The sequence below is a fragment of the Anabrus simplex genome, chromosome 1, assembly GCF_040414725.1.
Source record: "Anabrus simplex isolate iqAnaSimp1 chromosome 1, ASM4041472v1, whole genome shotgun sequence".
NCBI lineage: Eukaryota > Metazoa > Arthropoda > Insecta > Orthoptera > Tettigoniidae > Anabrus > Anabrus simplex.
This window is the reverse complement of record NC_090265.1, coordinates 1,295,817,945-1,295,835,986: the sequence shown is the minus strand read 5'-3', so window position 1 is coordinate 1,295,835,986 and position 18,042 is coordinate 1,295,817,945.

Below are 18,042 nucleotides of genomic sequence, written 5' to 3'. Positions count from 1 at the left end.
TGAAAATAGGAAACCACGGGAAACCATCTTCAGGGCTGCTGACAGTAGGGTTCGAACCCACTATCCCCGGATGGAAGCTCACAGCTGCGCGCTCCTAACCGCACGGCCATCTCGACCGCTGCCCATTATTTCTGTATAGCCTATGTGTGTATGTCCAACCCTTCTCCTGGAGGGGGGGGGGGGAGGTCGAATATGAAGTGAGATGAATCATTGTAGCGAGTTTTTTTGACCGATGGGATGAGAAAGGGCTAGAAGTGGGAAGGAAGGTATGAGGTTTCTCATTTTCACACCAGGCAAATGCTAGGACTGTACCTTAATTAAGGTAACGGTCACTTCCTTTCCACTCCTAGCCCTTTCCTGACCCATCGTCGCCATAATACCTATCTGTGTCGGTTGCGACGTAAAGCAACTTATCTAAAAAAAAAAAAAAAGGGAAACAACAGAAAACCATTTTTAGGGCTACCGACAGTGCGGTTCGAACCTCATCAGAGGAGTTAATGAGATGAAATGAATAATGTGGTATATGTTAGTAGGTGGGGAGAGGCTGAAACCCGGTGCTGGCACATAACCTACTCCAGTCGAATAGCACCAAAGGGTCCTCTCAAGACTTGATGTCTCCATCCGACGGACGAATCACCGTCGACCGTGTCATATGCCCTCATTCCATAGGAAAACTGTAGAGAAGTGTGGAATTTAATCCAGGATTTTGGCACTCAATCTAGTTATTAGAAATTGTATACCATCACCCTGTAGCGGAAGATCTGAATTTGCCAGATGTAAATTGGGAAGGAAATGCGAACGACAGGAAGCATGACCAACAAATGGCAAATAAGTTAATATGGGAAGGACAGCTGATTCAGAAAGTGATGGAACCAACCAGAGGGAAAAATATCCTGGATGTCGTGCTGATAAAACCAGATGAGCTCTATAGGGAAACTGAAGTAATAGATGGTATTAGTGATCATGAAGCTGTTTTTGTGGTAGTTAAAAATAAATGCGATAGAAAGGAAGGTCTTAAAAGTAGGACTGTTAGGCAGTACCATATGGCTGATAGTAGTATAATAAGCGGGTTCGGCCGCCTCCTCCTCCTGTATTCTGGCGGGAAATTTGAATTTTGGCGGGAGATTTGAATTTTGGCGCGAGATTTGAATTTGTAAACAAAGCCACGTGCTTTTTGACAGCTGTCATCGACAACAACGCATCGCTAACCTCACTGCTGCTATCTTGACGGGCCTAAACCTCACTAGTGCCAACTTAACCTAAATAGCATGAGGTAAACAAAGCCACGTGTTTTTTGAAAGCCACGTGCTTTTTGACAGCTGTCATCGACAACAACGCATCGCTAACCTCACTGCTGCCATCTTGACGGGCCTAAACCTCACTAGTGCCAACTTAACCTAACTAGCATGAGGTAAACAAAGCCACGTGTTTTTTGACAGCCACGTGCTTTTTGACAGACAACAACGCATCGCTAACCTCAGTACTACCATCTTGACGGACCTAAACCTCAGTAGTGCCAACTTAACCTAACTAGCGCGAGGTAAACAAAGCCACGTGATTTTTGACAGCCACGTGTTTTTTGACAGATTTGTAAACAAAGCCACGTGCTTTTTGACAGACAACAACGCATCGCCAACCTCAGTACTGCCATCTTGACGGACCTAAACCTCACTAGTGCCAACTTAACCTCACTAGCGCGAGGTAAACAAAGCCACGTGTTTTTTGACAGCCACGTGCTTTTTGACAGATTTGTAAACAAGGCCACGTGCTTTTTGACAGACAACAACGCATCGCTAACCTCAGTACTGCCATCTTGACGGGCCTAAACCTTAGTGGTACCAACTTAACCTAACTAGCATGAGGTAAACAAAGCCACGTGCTTTTTTGACAGCTGTCACCCGCCATCTTTAAACACTGTGCTGCCCTATTTCGTCACCTGTCATCGGCAGTGCTGCCATCTTGGCGGGCCTAAACCTCAGTGCTACCAACTTAACCTCACTAGCTCGAGATAAACAAATCCACGTGCTTTTTGACAGCCACGTGCAGCTGTCATCCGCCATCTTTGAGCACCGTGCTGCCCTCTTTAGCTACTTACCTTTGAAATGTGGTACGTCATCCGCCATCTTGCATCGCAAACCTCAGTGCTGCCCGGTGGCGGCAAATTCCACGTGCTCTACAAAGCTACGTGCAGCTGTCATCCGCCATCTTGCATCACAAACCTCAGTGCTACACTCTATGTGGTGGCGGCAAATTCTAAATGCTTTACAAACCTATGCCCTTTTTTGACAGCTATCATCCGCCATCTTTAATCACCGTGCTGCCCTCTTTAGCTACTTACCTTTGACAGCTGTCATCCGCCATCTTTAATCCAGAGAGAACAGTGCTGCCCGGTGGCGGCAAATTCCACGTGCTCTTGGTTGGAAACAAAGCCATCTTCTTTTTTGACAGCTGTCATCCGCCATCTTTAATCACCGTGCTACCCACTTTAGCTACTTACCTTTGACAGTTGTCATCCGCCACCAGAGAGAACAGTGCTGCCCGCTGGCGGCTAATTCCACGTGCTTTACAAAGCTATGTGCTTTTTTGACAAAACTTCTGCTCTCGAGATACTTACCGAACTAGACGATACTATACTTACGAATCTGCTCATCACCTTCTTTCTTCTATGAGTAATAAACAAAAACTCTATCTTGCAAATAAGGAGGGGGAGGAAGGTAATACCTAACCTAAAATAAAAGAATATGCCAATTCTACATTATTTATTCACATCTTGTATGTACAAGTTTTATCTTGAATCATTTTACCCTAGTGATGTTTGCGTACTTCTCGACGCAATTCTTGAATGTACAAGTTTAAACTTGCCGTACTACGCTCTCAGCGTACCTCTTTGTGATGTAAGACAGCGTAACGTAAGTACACACCTCTAGCATAATGTTTATGTAAAGTAGTACCTATCAATACTACTATGCCCCCAGGCTAGCGTGTTGGTAGAATTTGGAATGACAAACCGTTTACAATCATCGCTATTAAGGGCTACCTTACTAATTAAATGAGTGTACAACTGGTGCTTCTTGCTTCTAATGACAGACATTTGCTTATGCAAAACAGGTGGATTACTTTTAATGCAATTGTTATAGTTTTCAAAACTTAGCTGATTCTGAACGACATTCTTTTTAACCCCCTTCAATCTCTTTATTTGTAATTCATTTAAGAGTTTTATGCAATATGACTTGGATTTAGTACCTACAAATGAATCGATAATATTCCCAGCACATTCATCTTTCATTTTACCTAGAACCTTTTTGTTCACTAGCGGTAGATGATATTGATTATCTGCAGGATAGTTACTTGTATCAAACCTACCCAAGTCCGGCTTTATATCATTGTAATAGTCATCAGTTTTGATTTGATAAATAAACGAATCGGTATCTGTGTAGAGCATTTGCGCATTATGCGCGTACTTCTTCATCATATAATCGTAATGGAATTCATACATAAGTGTTTTAGCCAATTCAAGTACTGCAAAGCCGACGTAGGTAGGTTTGTCATACTTAACCTTAACACGATTCATCTGTATAATAACTAAATTCTCATGTATGATGGTGCAGCTGTGGAAATTTGGTTTACTTATTAAATAGTTATCACCATACCTTTTCTTAATATTATCCCAGTTTGTAATCAATTTTACATCAACGCGTTTGTCAACATTTTCCATAGTCTTACCAAACACACTGTTATTCATGAGCTTGTAGAAATCTTTTTCAAACTCGTTAACCGCATTCGTTCTTAAATTATTGTTCAGATCGATATATGGCTTTAGCCACGGTGACTGATTAAATTCTAGTACGCGATGAATTTTGGATAACTTCAAACCATGCTGCAAACACTGTTTTAAATTTCGGTAATGAATGATATACTTAGATTTATCGCACAAATTAGCAATGAGCATTTTCGTCGTTGATGCAATGTACGGGGGCTTCATATTTTCAGGGCAGAACGGTAGGTCATTATGAGAAGTGTGTAACTCTTTAGGATACTGTAAGTCAACTTCGAGGAAATAACCTTTATCAGCTTCATCACCTAGGGCGTGTAGCTGTAAAGCATCAATTTCACACTGCGTCAGCCAGCGGAAACCACTCACCGGTAGATGCTGACTCATCGCCCACCCATACTGATTATTAGCATCGAGGTAAACGATATACCGAGATTCCTGACTGGAATCGAAACACGGCATGTACTTATTATTAGCCCTCGAATACCGCCCGCTGCACTGACTCAGACCGCCTCGAATTGATGATTTTATGAAGTGCACCATATCGATATCGGTCAGCAGTTCCAAATTCACATGCGTGTGTTTCAACATCGCATCCCAACTTAACCCAGGTGCAGTAAAATACTGACATGGGTCAAGGCTGTAGGTGTTCATGCAAACACAGCGAAAATTTTCAAAAACATCAGCTAACAAAAGTACATCTGTCTTTAAATATAAATCGGAGTATTCACCCAGCGTTTGAATGTGGAACTGCTCCCAGATATGTTGTGCATGTAAATAGTCATCATCACTAATATCTGCTGAATTCAGCGAGCTGTAAAAGGATTGTTTCGATGGTAAGGCACGTTCTTCGAGGCGGTCTAAGCAGTCGAGATGTTCATAACAAAAAACACCCTTACGCCGAAGTAAATTAAACTGCGCTTCTTCGGGGAAAACGCGTCGAATTTCCGTAAATTGTTCAGGCTGTAAATGACTAGAAAGTTTATCGAGGCTACTCGCCATAAAGCGAAACGAGTCAAGGAATCTCAGTTTTATAGAATGCTCAGCATCTACTTTTACAGACTTTGCAAACGCAATGTACCGCTCTTTATTCTGAGGGATTATATCTACTTTTTCATCTGAAGCTCCAAATTGTGAAATGATGAAATGAGAGTCGTAACCAGATAAGTTATGAAAAATTACAGGGATAAATTTAGGAACTCTATACTTAAGATTACAGCTATAATGAGCGGCACATCTGTAGAAACCAGTTAAATGATCATGATCAAAAACTTTAGGGTCATTTTCGGAAAATTCCCCATCACAAATGCTACACTTTGTAGCACGTTCATGATCATTTAACTGAATTTCGGTGAGTGGCTTCATAGGAATATTACTATTCAGAATACGACCGAGACGAACTGCATCACTTTCAAGTCTTTCTAAAAATACTTTAGCAGCATCATGTCCTCGATACAGCTCTAACTTGTTAAGTGTACTATCGTACACTTGATGTAATACGCGAAGCTATACGGGACATGCATGTGCGTAGTATTAGTGAAAGAGTTGTCAGGATTAGGTGAGCATGTGTTGCATGGCGTGAGGATGGCTTCAAAGTCTGCATAAATCACGAACGGTACCCACATCTGCTTGTGAAAATTTGTAAATTTTAAAACATTATTGCCTGTAGTAGGTATCTCTGTACGTACATGATTGCAGTCATTCTTGGAATGCTTCGTTAACTGATCTTCAGTTCTAAAATACTGCAAGCATCCATCACATAGCCACTTTTTACACTTATCTTTTGACAACTGACTGCCAACAAGTCTACTCAGATTTTTAATCCAGCAAAAGTGGCTATTCACACTGTTTTCAATATAGAGTAAATTAACATGAGTACTCTTCTTATGACATGTATAATACAGAGGACCTACTACAGACTTTTTCTCTACACCATACACATTAATACTAATGTTATTTAGTTCCTCAAAGCGCTTAATATCCTTTATCTGCACAGGAAATTCTATACTATCGAAATTTAGCTGCGTTGAATAGTGTGGATACGATGATGTTCTATACGCTACATTCGATTTCGCAGGATTTAAAGCTGACATCACCGCCCATGCAAAACATGCTTCGTCATTGTTTTGGATGTTTACAACAGCTTCTTTTCGCTGAATCCATGTCGGCAGCTCGATGTACGATGAACCTCGCATGGGATTGTACTTATTGATGTTAACTTCTAGATACATTATTTCAACTAAAGCCCACCCTGATTCCTTTTCCTGAAATTCCTCGCTCTTAGTTGAAATAATGTTAGAGACATCCCTAAGTACATCACCAAAATTAGTCGACTGACTTATGACAAAATTCTTCGTATTAAATGATTTAATGTCCGTTATTTCGGATTCATCCGTGCTTTTAATGTACAAGGCGAAAAGTTCAAAATTAACTTTAAATAAACTATGATTGGATAAAGATTTAGCAAGAAGCTGTTGTACATCCGGTTGAACGCAATTTAAAAAGTTTGAAGTGCTCTGAAACTTTTGACTGGTGCGAATTCGGTAACTAGCAATCCTACTTTTAAATGCTGTATTAATTTCGTCGATGTTTGCGTTACTACCACTTCTACATGCATTATTTTTATGTGCATTACTCCGTAAGTGTCCCTGAAAATGCGAAGATGGTACATCGGTGTTACAGTGCTCGCAGTGAATAGTTTGAAGTTCATTTTTTCTAGGTTTTTTACTACTAGTACTTTCTACAGCTACATCAGTAGCTGCACGCTTTTTCCCTACTACTACCTGAGGGCAAGTAGATATTTGATGTACCTCTGCTAAGTGAGCCTCGTATCGCACTACGTTAGCGAAATACACACTACAAACTTTACATAAAGCAGATGTTATGCTAGGGTGTTTTGATTTCATATGGCGCATGAAGTTATCACGCCTTGTAAACGTTACATTACATTCCTCGCAGCAGGGGAACATCTGAAATGAGAACGACCGATAGAGATTAGGTGAAAGTTACGGAAGAAACCAAGTTTCAACGTATAGAGGTTGGACATGGCTGTGAGTTAGTCCTATAGCATGAGGATTGAAGAGAACGACTATTTATCAATAGACTAAAGTTACGATGTTCGGAAGAAACCAATTTTCAGCCCGTTGAGGATAGACATAGCTATGTGCGCGTGTTTGAAATTATACCTCGTCTATAGTATGAGGATTGAAGAGAACAACTATTTATGATTAGCTTAAAGTTATGATGTTTTAGAAGAAACCAAGTTTCAGCCTGTTGAGGGCAGACATAGCTATGTGTGCGATTGAAATTATACCCCGTCTATAGCGTGAGGATTAAAGAGAACAACTATTTATCAATAGACTAAAGTTACGATGTTTTAGAAGAAACCAAGTTTCAGCCCGTTGAGGGTAGACATAGCTATGTGCGCGTGTTTGAAATTATACCCCGTATATAGCGTGAGGATTAAAGAGAACAACTATTTATCAACAGCTTAAAGTTACGATGTTTTAGAAGAAACCAAGTTTCAGCCCGTTGAGGACAGACATAGCTACGTGCGCGTGTTTGAAATTATACCTCGTCTATAGTATGCGGGTTGAAGAGAACAACTATTTATCAATAGCTTAAAGTTACGATGTTTTAGAAGAAACCAAGTTTCAGCCTGTTGAGGGTAGGCATAGCTATGTGCGCACCTCGTCTATAGTATGCGGGTTGAAGAGAACAACTATTTATGATTAGCTTAAAGTTACGATGTTTTAGAAGAAACCAAGTTTCAGCCCGTTGAGGACAGACATAGCTATGTGTGCGTGTTTGAAATTATACCACGTCTATAGTATGCGGGTTGAAGAGAACAACTATTTATCAATAGCTTAAAGTTACGATGTTTTAGAAGAAACCAAGTTTCAGCCTGTTGAGGGCAGACATAGCTATGTGCGCACTTCGTCTATAGCGTGAGGATTAAAGAGAACAACTATTTATCAATTGCTTAAAGTTACGATATTTTAGAAGAAACCAAGTTTCAGCCTGTTGAGGGTAGACATAGCTATGTGCGCGTGTTTGAAATTATACCCCGTCTATAGTATGCGGGTTGAAGAGAACAACTATTTTTCAATAGACTAAAGTTACGATGTTTTAGAAGAAATCAAGTTTCAGCCTGTTGAGGGCAGACATAGCTATGTGCGCACCTCGTCTATAGCGTGAGGATTAAAGAGAACAACTATTTATCAATAGACTAAAGTTACGATGTTTTAGAAGAAACCAAGTTTCAACGAATAGAGGTCAGACATACCTTAAAATCTTCGCGCTGCAAACTGTAACTCAGATAAATAAAATGCGTGCGTTCAAGCCTGAAACTCGAATGATAATATTCTGGTCGTACCTAAAAAGAAGAAACATATATGAATGTAGTGTAGGGTGCATCATCTAACCTAGTTATCTTTACAACTCAAAGTTCGAAAACATACCTTTAAAAAAATGCACACCGGGCGAGTTGGCCGTGCGTGTAGAGGCGCGCGGCTGTGAGCTTGCATCCGGGAGATAGTAGGTTCGAATCCCACTATCGGCAGCCCTGAAAATGGTTTTCCGTGGTTTCCCATTTTCACACCAGGCAAATGCTGGGGCTGTACCTTAATTAAGGCCACGGCCGCTTCCTTCCAACTCCTAGGCCTTTCCTATCCCATCGTCGCCATAAGACCTATCTGTGTCGGTGCGACGTAAAGCCCCTAGCAAAAAAAAAATGCACGTGCTGCAGGCTGTTACTGGGATGAATAAAATTGCGTACTTTCGAACGGTACCTAAAAAAGAACAAACATATATGAATGTAGATGTCTAGCGTAGAAGTTGCTTTGCAAATAAAAAAGTAACTAACAGTTCTACCTTACCTTAAGATAAAGGCTGAAGAATAATATTCACAGCAGACGGGAGATGTGTGTACGTAATAAACGCATACAGAGAACTGTGAGCACTTCGCGCAGACTGCAGCGACTAAATATTCTGCTTGTTACCAAGCGGATGTGATAATCGCTGACAACTGCGGTACAGTCGGAACGAAGTGTTTATGCAACAAGAGCCCTCCCTGTAGTCCCGTAGGCTGACGTATTCGAAACTCCTGTTGATGCCGAGGTGTCAGAATTTAAGAGTTCGAGCCTTGGAAAGTTAGCGCGCGATCCTCGACTTCTCGAGGGTACATCCGCGGTATTCCTTACCTGAAGGTATTGAGCTAAAGCTAGATCATGTAATGACGATCGCGCAGGTCCCTCGCCTAACATTTACGGCTTCCAGTTCGAACCCGCTATCTTCCGAAGTAGCGAGAATGATTGAAGAGTGTTTGAGGGTGATTCATTTGTTGGATGGAGGCGTTAAGCTGTGCGCAGGCTTCTTCAGTAGGAGTAGGCTATGTCGGGATATCGATTTAAAATCCTAGTCAGGAGGGGCAACCGGTCGTATAAAACTATGGTGTGAGGCGGGGTGTGCAAAAAAGCTAGCAATAAGTAAGGGCTGTTGATGGGGACGTTAAACCTTGTGCAGACTCCTTCGAAAATGATATTTTGAGTACAAGACGTTGAGGGTGATTCATTTGTCGGATGGAGGCAATAAGCCTTGTGCAGGCTTCTTCGGTAGGAGTAGGCTATGTTGTAATGTTCGGAAGAAACCAAGTTTCAGCCTACTGAGGTCGGACATTGTCGTGAGGGGTTTGAGTTCAGCTCGAGAAGCTGCTAATAATTTTAATGCGAACTGTACGCGTGTAGCGGACTCTGTACCCTGCTGAGGCAAACACATTCCAGCGAGCCGGATGCAGCTTGCATGCGTGCGTGTGTGTAGGCATGCTATCCCAGAATATTTTTTCCTCGTTCTAGAGTCTGTTACCCTTCCTGATGTAACAAGACTAGGATTTATTTTTTAGACTGCACTTGGCTAGAAATAGCTACATGAAATATCGCAAGAATTTGTTGAGTTGCCCTTCCTGATGCAAAACTGGGAGTATCTAGCCTCTTACACTATGGTTTTCAACCGGTTGCCCTTCCTGACGTCAAAGAACTCGGATTAAGAATCTGTCGAGAATCGGGGGATTTACAGCTAGCTTAGATTGTAAATCACGAACTATTGTTTTACGGCCGGATGCCCTTCCTGACTAAGATTTTTAAAATCGCAAGTATTTGTTGAGTTGTCCTTCCTAATGCAAAACTAGCAGTATCTAGCCTCTTACATTATACAATATGGTTTTCGACCGGTTGCCCTTCCTGACAACTCGGATTAAGAATCTGTCGAGAATCGGGGGATTTACAGCTAGCTTAGATTGTAAATCACGAACTATTGTTTTACGGCCGGATGCCCTTCCTGACTAAGATTTTTAAAATCGCAAGTATTTGTTGAGTTGTCCTTCCTGACGCAAAACTGGCAGTATCTAGCCTCTTACACTATGGTTTTCGACCGGTTGCCCTTCCTGACGCTGAAAGACCAGGATTTAGCCAGTTACCCTTCCTGATGTAACAAGACTAGGACTGCACTTGGCTAGAAATAGCCACACGAAATTATTATATAGAAAGAGAATTGCTGGGCTGATGACAGCTGCGCGTGAGTTTGTAAAGCACGTGGAATTTGCCGCTACCGGGGCAGCACTGTTCTCTCTGGATTAAAAGCTTTGTTTCCAAACAAGAGCACGTGGAATTTGCCGCCACCCGGCAGCACGGAGATTAAAGATGGCGGATGACAGCTGTCAGAAAAGCACATGGGTTTGTAAAGCATGTGGAATTTACCGCCACCGGGCAGCACGGTGATTAAAGATGGCGGATGATAGCTGAAGCGCATAGGTTTGTAAAGCATTTAGAATTTGCCGCCACCACATAGAGTGTAGCACTGAGGTTTGTGATGCAAGATGGCGGATGACAGCTGCACGTGGCTTTGTAGAGCACGTGGAATTTGCTGTCACCAGGCAGCACTGAGGTTTCGGTTGCAAGATGGCGGATGACGTACCACATTTCAAAGGTAAGTAGCTAAAGAGGGCAGCACGGTGCTCAAAGATGGCGGATGACAGCTGCACGTGGCTTTGTTTCCAAACAAGAGCACGTGGAATTTGCCGTCACTACATAGAGTGCAGCACTGAGGTTTCGGATGCAAGATGGCGGATGATGTACCACATTTCAAAGGTAAGTAGCTAAAGAGGGCAGCACGATGCTCAAGGATGGCGGTAGACAGCTGCACGTGGCTTTGTTTCCAAACAAGAGCACGTGGAATTTGCCGTCACTACATAGAGTGCAGCACTGAGGTTTCGGATGCAAGATGGCGGATGATGTACCACATTTCAAAGGTAAGTAGCTAAAGAGGGCAGCACGATGCTCAAAGATGGCGGATGACAGCTGCACGTGGCTTTGTTTCCAAACAAGAGCACGTGGAATTTGCCGTCACTACATAGAGTGCAGCACTGAGGTTTCGGATGCAAGATGGCGGATGACAACTGTCAAAGGTAAGTAGCTAAAGAGGGCAGCACGGTGCTCAAAGATGGCGCATCTAAAGAGGGCAGCACAGTGCTCAAAGATGGCGGATGACAGCTGTCAAAAAAGCACGTGGCTTTGTTTATCTCGAGCTAGTGAGGTTAAGTTGGTAGCACTAAGGTTTAGGCCCGCCAAGATGGCAGCACTACCGATGACAGGTGATGAAAGAGGGCAGCACAGTGCTCTGTGGTTTAAAGATGGCGGATGACAGCTGTCAAAAAAGCACGTGGCTTTGTTTACCACGCGCTAGTTAGGTTAAGTTGGTACCACTAAGGTTTAGGCCCGTCAAGATGGCAGTACTGAGGTTAGCGATGCGTTGTTGTCTGTCAAAAAGCACGTGGCTTTGTTTACAAATCTGTCAGAAAGCACGTGGCTGTCAAAAAACACGTGGCTTTGTTTACCTCACATTAGTTAGGTTAAGTTGGCACTACTGAGGTTTAGGCCCGTCAAGATGGCAGTACTGAGGTTAGCGATGCGTTGTTGTCTGTCAAAAAGCACGTGGCTGTCAAAAAACACGTGGCTTTGTTTACCTCATGCTAGTTAGGTTAAGTTGGCACTAGTGAGGTTTAGGTCCGTCAAGATGGCAGTACTGAGGTTGGCGATGCGTTGTTGTCTGTCAAAAAGCACGTGGCTTTGTTTACAAATCTGTCAAAAAACACGTGGCTTTGTTTACCTCGCGCTAGTTAGGTTAAGTTGGCACTAGTGAGGTTTAGGCCCGTCAAGATGGCAGCAGTGAGGTTAGCGATGCGTTGTTGTCGATGACAGCTGTCAAAAAGCACGTGGCTTTGTTTACAAATTCAAATCTCGCGCCAAAATTCAAATCTCCCGCCAAAATTCAATTTTCCCGCCAGAATTCAGGAGGAGGAGGCGGCCGAACCCGCTTATTATACTACTGCTGATAAAGCAGGTATGAGGCAGTTTATAAAAAGTAACTATGATCGGTGGAAAACGGTAAATAAAAATGTAAACAGACTCTGGGATGGGTTTAAAGAAATTGTTGAGGAATGCGAAAACAGGTTTGTACCTTTAAGGGTGGTAAGGAATGGTAAAGACCCACCTTATTATAATAGAGAAATAAAGAGACTAAGAAGGAGGTGCAGACTGGAAAGAAATAGATTTAGAAATGGCTGTGGAAGTAAGGAGAAATGAAGGAACTTACTAGAAAATTGAATCTAGCAAGGAAGGCAGCTAAGGATAACATGATCGCAAGCATAATTGGCAGTCATACAAATTTTAGTGAAAAATGGAAGGGTATGTATAGGTATTTTAAGGCAGAAACAGGTTCCAAGAAGGACATTCCAGGAATAATTAATGCTATTTTCTTTACGTCGCACCGACACAGATATGTCTTATGGCGACGATGGGATGGGAAAGGCCTAGGAAGTGGAAGGAAGCGGCCGTGGCCTTAATTAAGGTACAGCCCCAGCATTTGCCTGGTGTGAAAATGGGAAACCACGGAAAACCATCTTCAGGGCTGCCGACAGTGGGGCTCGAACCCACGATCTCCCGATTACTGGATACTGGCCGCAATTAAGCGACTGCAGCTATCGAGCTCGGTAGGAATAATTAATGAACAAGGGGAGTGTGTATGTGAGGATCTTCAAAAGGCAGAAGTATTCAGTCAGCAGTATATAAAGATTGTTGGTTACAAGGATAATGTCGAGATAGAGGAAGAGACTAAGGCCAAAGAAGTAATAAAATTTACATATGATAACAATGACATTTACAATAAGATACAAAAGTTGAAAAACTAGAAAAGCGGCTGGAATTGATCAGATTTCTGGGGATATACTAAAGACAATGGGTTGGAATGTAGTACCATATCTGAAGTACTTATTTGATTATTGTTTGGTCAAAGGAGCTATACCAGATGAATGGAGAGTTGCTATAGTAGCCCCTGTGTATAAAGGAAAGGGTGATAGACATAAAGCTGAAAATTACAGGCCAGTAAGTTTGACATGCATTGTATGTAAGCTTTGGGAAGGCATTCTTTCTGATTATATTAGACATGTTTGTGAAATTAATAACTGGTTCGATAGAAGGCAATTCGGTTTTAGGAAAGGTTATTCCACTGAAGCTCAACTTGTAGGATTCCAGCAAGATATAGCAGATATCTTGGATTCTGGAGGTCAAATGGACTGTATCGCGATTGACATGTCTAAAGCATTTGATAGGGTGGATCATGGGAGACTACTGGCAAAAATGAGTGCAATTGGACTAGACAAAAGAGTGACTGAATGGGTTGCTATATTTCTAGAAAATAGATCTCAGAGAGTTAGAGTAGGTGAAGCTTTGTCTGACCCTGTAATAGTTGAGAGGGGAGTTCCTCAGGGCAGTGTTATCGGACCTTTATGTTTTCTTATATATATAAATGATATGAGTAAAGGAGTGGAATCGGAGGTAAGGCTTTTTGCGGATGATGTTATTCTCTATAGAGTGATAAATAAGTTACAAGATTGTGAGCAACTGCAACGTGACCTCGAAAATGTTGTGAGATGGACAGCAGGCAATGGTATGTTGATAAACTGGGCTAAAAGTCAGGTTGTGAGTTTCACAAATAGGAAAAGTCCTCTCAGTTTTAATTACTGCGTTGATGGGGTGAAAGTTCCTTTTGGGGATCATTGTAAGTATCTAGGTGTTAATATAAGGAAAGATCTTCACTGGGGTAATCACATAAATGGGATTGTAAATAAAGGGTACCGATCTCTGCACATGGTTATGAGGGTGTTTAGGGGTTGTAGTAAGGATGTAAAGGAGAGTGCATATAAGTCTCTGGTAAGACCCCAACTAGAGTATGGTTCCAGTGTATGGGACCCTCACCAGGATTACCTGATTCAAGAACTGGAAAAAAATCCAAAGAAAAGCAGCTCGATTTGTTCTGGGTGATTTCCGACAAAAGAGTAGCGTTACAAAAATGTTGCAAAGTTTGGGTTGGGAAGAATTGAGAGAAAGAAGAAGAGCTGCTCGACTAAGTGGTATGTTCCGAGCTGTCAGCGGAGAGATGGCGTGGAATGACATTAGTAGACGAATAGGTTTGAATGGCGTTTATAAAAGTAGGAAAGATTACGATATGAAGATAAAGTTGGAATTCAAGAGGACAAACTGGGGCAAATATTCATTTATAGGAAGGGGAGTTAGGGATTGGAATAACTTACCAAGGGAGATGTTCAATAAATTTCCAATTTCTTTGAAATCATTTCGGAAAAGGCTAGGAAAGCAACAGATAGGGAATCTGCCACCTGGGCGACTGCCCTAAATGCAGATCAGTATTGATTGAAATTGATTGAAATGCCAGCCAATATTCTGTTGGAGAAAATGTTTTCGACCAACGGGACTCGAACCGGAAAACCATGGTGTCAGACCATATAGGCCTTAAAGATCATGACCACAAGGCGGGCTTACATATTTTTATTTCTGTATTCCAATTAATTTTCTTTGCTAATCGAGTCTTCGTTTGTTATCCATTTCAAATGAAAAAACAATGGTACATAGGGGATTTTAGTTTCACTGTCTGTTAATTCATTTGTCTTAGTTCTACATTTCAACATTTAATAGTAGCATATAAATAACCTACATTATTTTCATGCATAAACTGATTAGAAGTAAGTTTGTAGGAAATTTATAATTTTACTTTTTTTTAACGAAAGGTGTTGGTTCTAGCGGAGAAAATATTTAATCAACTTGAGTTGCAGTTATATGAAAATTTGAGCCCCATACTTTGTTGACATAATTATCTTGAGGGCCAGTTGCCGAGACACTGCATAAATTAAATGCATGCACCAAATGGTATTTATTTTTTATATAGGTAGTAAATAATAATAATAATAATAATAATAATAATAATAATAATAATAATAATAATAATTGTTGTTGTTGTTGTTGTTGTTGTTGTTGTTGTTGTTTAACGTCCCTTCAATTGCTATAGATTTTAGGAATTCACTCGGAGGGATTCTTTAACATGCCGGAAGCCAACACACTGAGTTGTCACTTTTAGTCCTCGTACGGCTCCTTCTAATTCGGTAGATGTAATTAGGTGTTAATAGAAAGAAAAATGTAGCAACCATAGGTGTAATCAATAAAAACATGAAGTTATATAACATGAAATCATAACACATTGGTAACAATTTATTATGGGCTGATTTCATGGCAGTATGAAGCCGAAGAACCACTTCCATTTGAGTCAAAAGAAATGGGTGTTTATTGATCATATGCGATAAAGTCGAAGAAACTTATGACGTTTCACCACGCAGTCTTGTCCGTAAAAATATTATAATAACAATAAAGATTATGAGGGATGCTGGCTTTGGAGACCTTAATTCAATTGCCTGAGGGGCATCCTTACTAGAAACCACCGTCTTAATTTTAGAATGAAATAAAAGAAAGTCTGGTGATCCCTAACATACGTTTTCGTGTGAGACTGCATGTACCACCATAATGATTCGTGATGATCCAGCCCCCGTAACACAACCTCTGGACTCTTGGTATAATTAAGGCAGTCCAATCAGTATGTGCCACACAGTGGTTGTACGGCATGGCCCCTTAATTGAATCGATGTGACCTGCGACTATGCCATGGACCGAAATCTAACTTTGTGATTTACGTTAAAGTCATTGTGGTTGATGACCGCAAGAAAAATGATGCTATACTGGCAGACGGCCCTAATCTAAGTCACTGAGGCTGATGACCCCATGACCATCTAAACTTCTAAGCTGAAGGCTGACCACAATTAAGTTGCAGTAGTTGATGACCAAGGTTTCCACATTAATAAATCCCCATCACATCTGATGCTCAACAAATCAAAATAACAACAACAACAACAACAAACGCTTGCGACACTTGTGGCAGTAAAGTCACTTGCCATCGGACATGTCCCCTTAATCATTACGTTAATAAGTTGAAGTTTTCCAGCAAATAAAACTAAGATTTCCAGAATACATTTTATAGTTAGTCACTTAGTTTTAAGCTAATTCTCAAAATGTCCCACTGAATTTATTAAATTAATAAATGAAGTAATCTCATAATCCTAATTAACTACCGGTACAAGTTTTATCTATTCCGGACGAAGTGGTTTCTTCAACTCCCTAACTGTCAATTGCATTTTTGTTACCACTCGGACCTGTTTGCCTGAAACATTCCTTTGACGAAAAATATTGATCTGATATTGTTTACGCTCAAAGTTTTCTTCAGCAGGAAAGTGAAGTCATTGTTATAACTACCAGTGCCATTTATTTATTTCATGACGTCACTCAACAAGTTTACATTATAACACTAATGATTATTAAGAAGCTAGCTTGGATAACCCTAAACTTACGTTCTATAATCTGCATGAATTTATACACAACGCACAATAAAACAACCCATGTCAAATCGCTTATAACGCCTATGGTTATCCCTTTGACTAATTCCGGCATCTCCTTCGATATAATTTCAGATCGATGAGATTCAAGTGTCGTAAAGCACCTTACCCAACTCTAGGGTGGATGGACTACTGCACCCCATGTGCTCCACAAACATGAGTTCATATCACATGAACCTACATTTGTGCCTTCCAAACCAACAACAACACAACACAATCATCCATCATGAACTCTATGGATTGACAGCTATCGTGACGTTCAAATAAAATAATCGCAAAACTTTGGACAACCCTCAAAAACACAAACAACATCACTACAGATTCTCAAATTTTGACATCCCTGAAAATTGTTATTTCCAACATAACATACCACCGTGTTATTTCCGTCGCTGCGATAATGAATCTGAAGCCTCTTCTAAACGACTCTTTTCTAAAATAATAAAACCTAATTCCAAACCTTTACTACAAGTGACAAAATCTCAGTTACAGTTTCTTTCTAACAATAAACTGGCTCAACGGCCCAACAGCTGGCTTAATGAACAGGACTCCTTCTCGCGATCTCTTAAAAAAACATGTACGTTATCTTGACCTGTATCAAATGCAAACGTCGCCTCGCTGACAATTCGCATGAAATACGATTCCTGACCCACATAGATTATGCGAAGTGATGTAATTTGAAACGTCACTTGAAATATTCTTATCCCTCACGGTCCTACGGTTTCCTGTGAAATCCTAACTATGGAATGACCCTATTCCCATATCATTAAATTACACAAAATAAATCCTCGGATTCCCCACAATGAACGTCCTGCCATAAAGTCCCTTCAACATTACAGGATTTCAACAATCTAATCCACATTCCTTCCTATCTTTGCAAGACTTATACCACTTGATATACAAATTCTCTACATAACAATAATATGGAATATCTCTATTGGGGGACCCGCTATGTTGTTATATAAAACACTCTGTGATAAACTAACCATCTCTCCTCGCATATCTGAGATTGACAACACAACTTGACTTACAAAAATGTTACCGTTATTTTCCTCTAATCAATTCTACACAGATTTTAACAGACTTTTGGAAAAGCACTCCCCTTTCACAAATCACACCGGTCTCGCCTCGTAATTTCCCTTGACAAAATTTACAGCGCTGAACACACGATGGTGTGCCTTCCGCAACAGCTGATATTCCATCACCATCGCGCACTCGCTCTAAATGGTAAACCACGGATTACACTTACAGGAATTCCATCTTTACACTGAACACAATTTCATGATAAATTAAAGTCTTAACTATCACAAACAACAAATATAGAAAATAAAAGTACGGAAATGATACTTTGGTCTAGACATTATATCCGTTTAACAGCCATCAACTCTACCACTATACAACATTTCACACGCTAGTTTCGCGACTTTCCG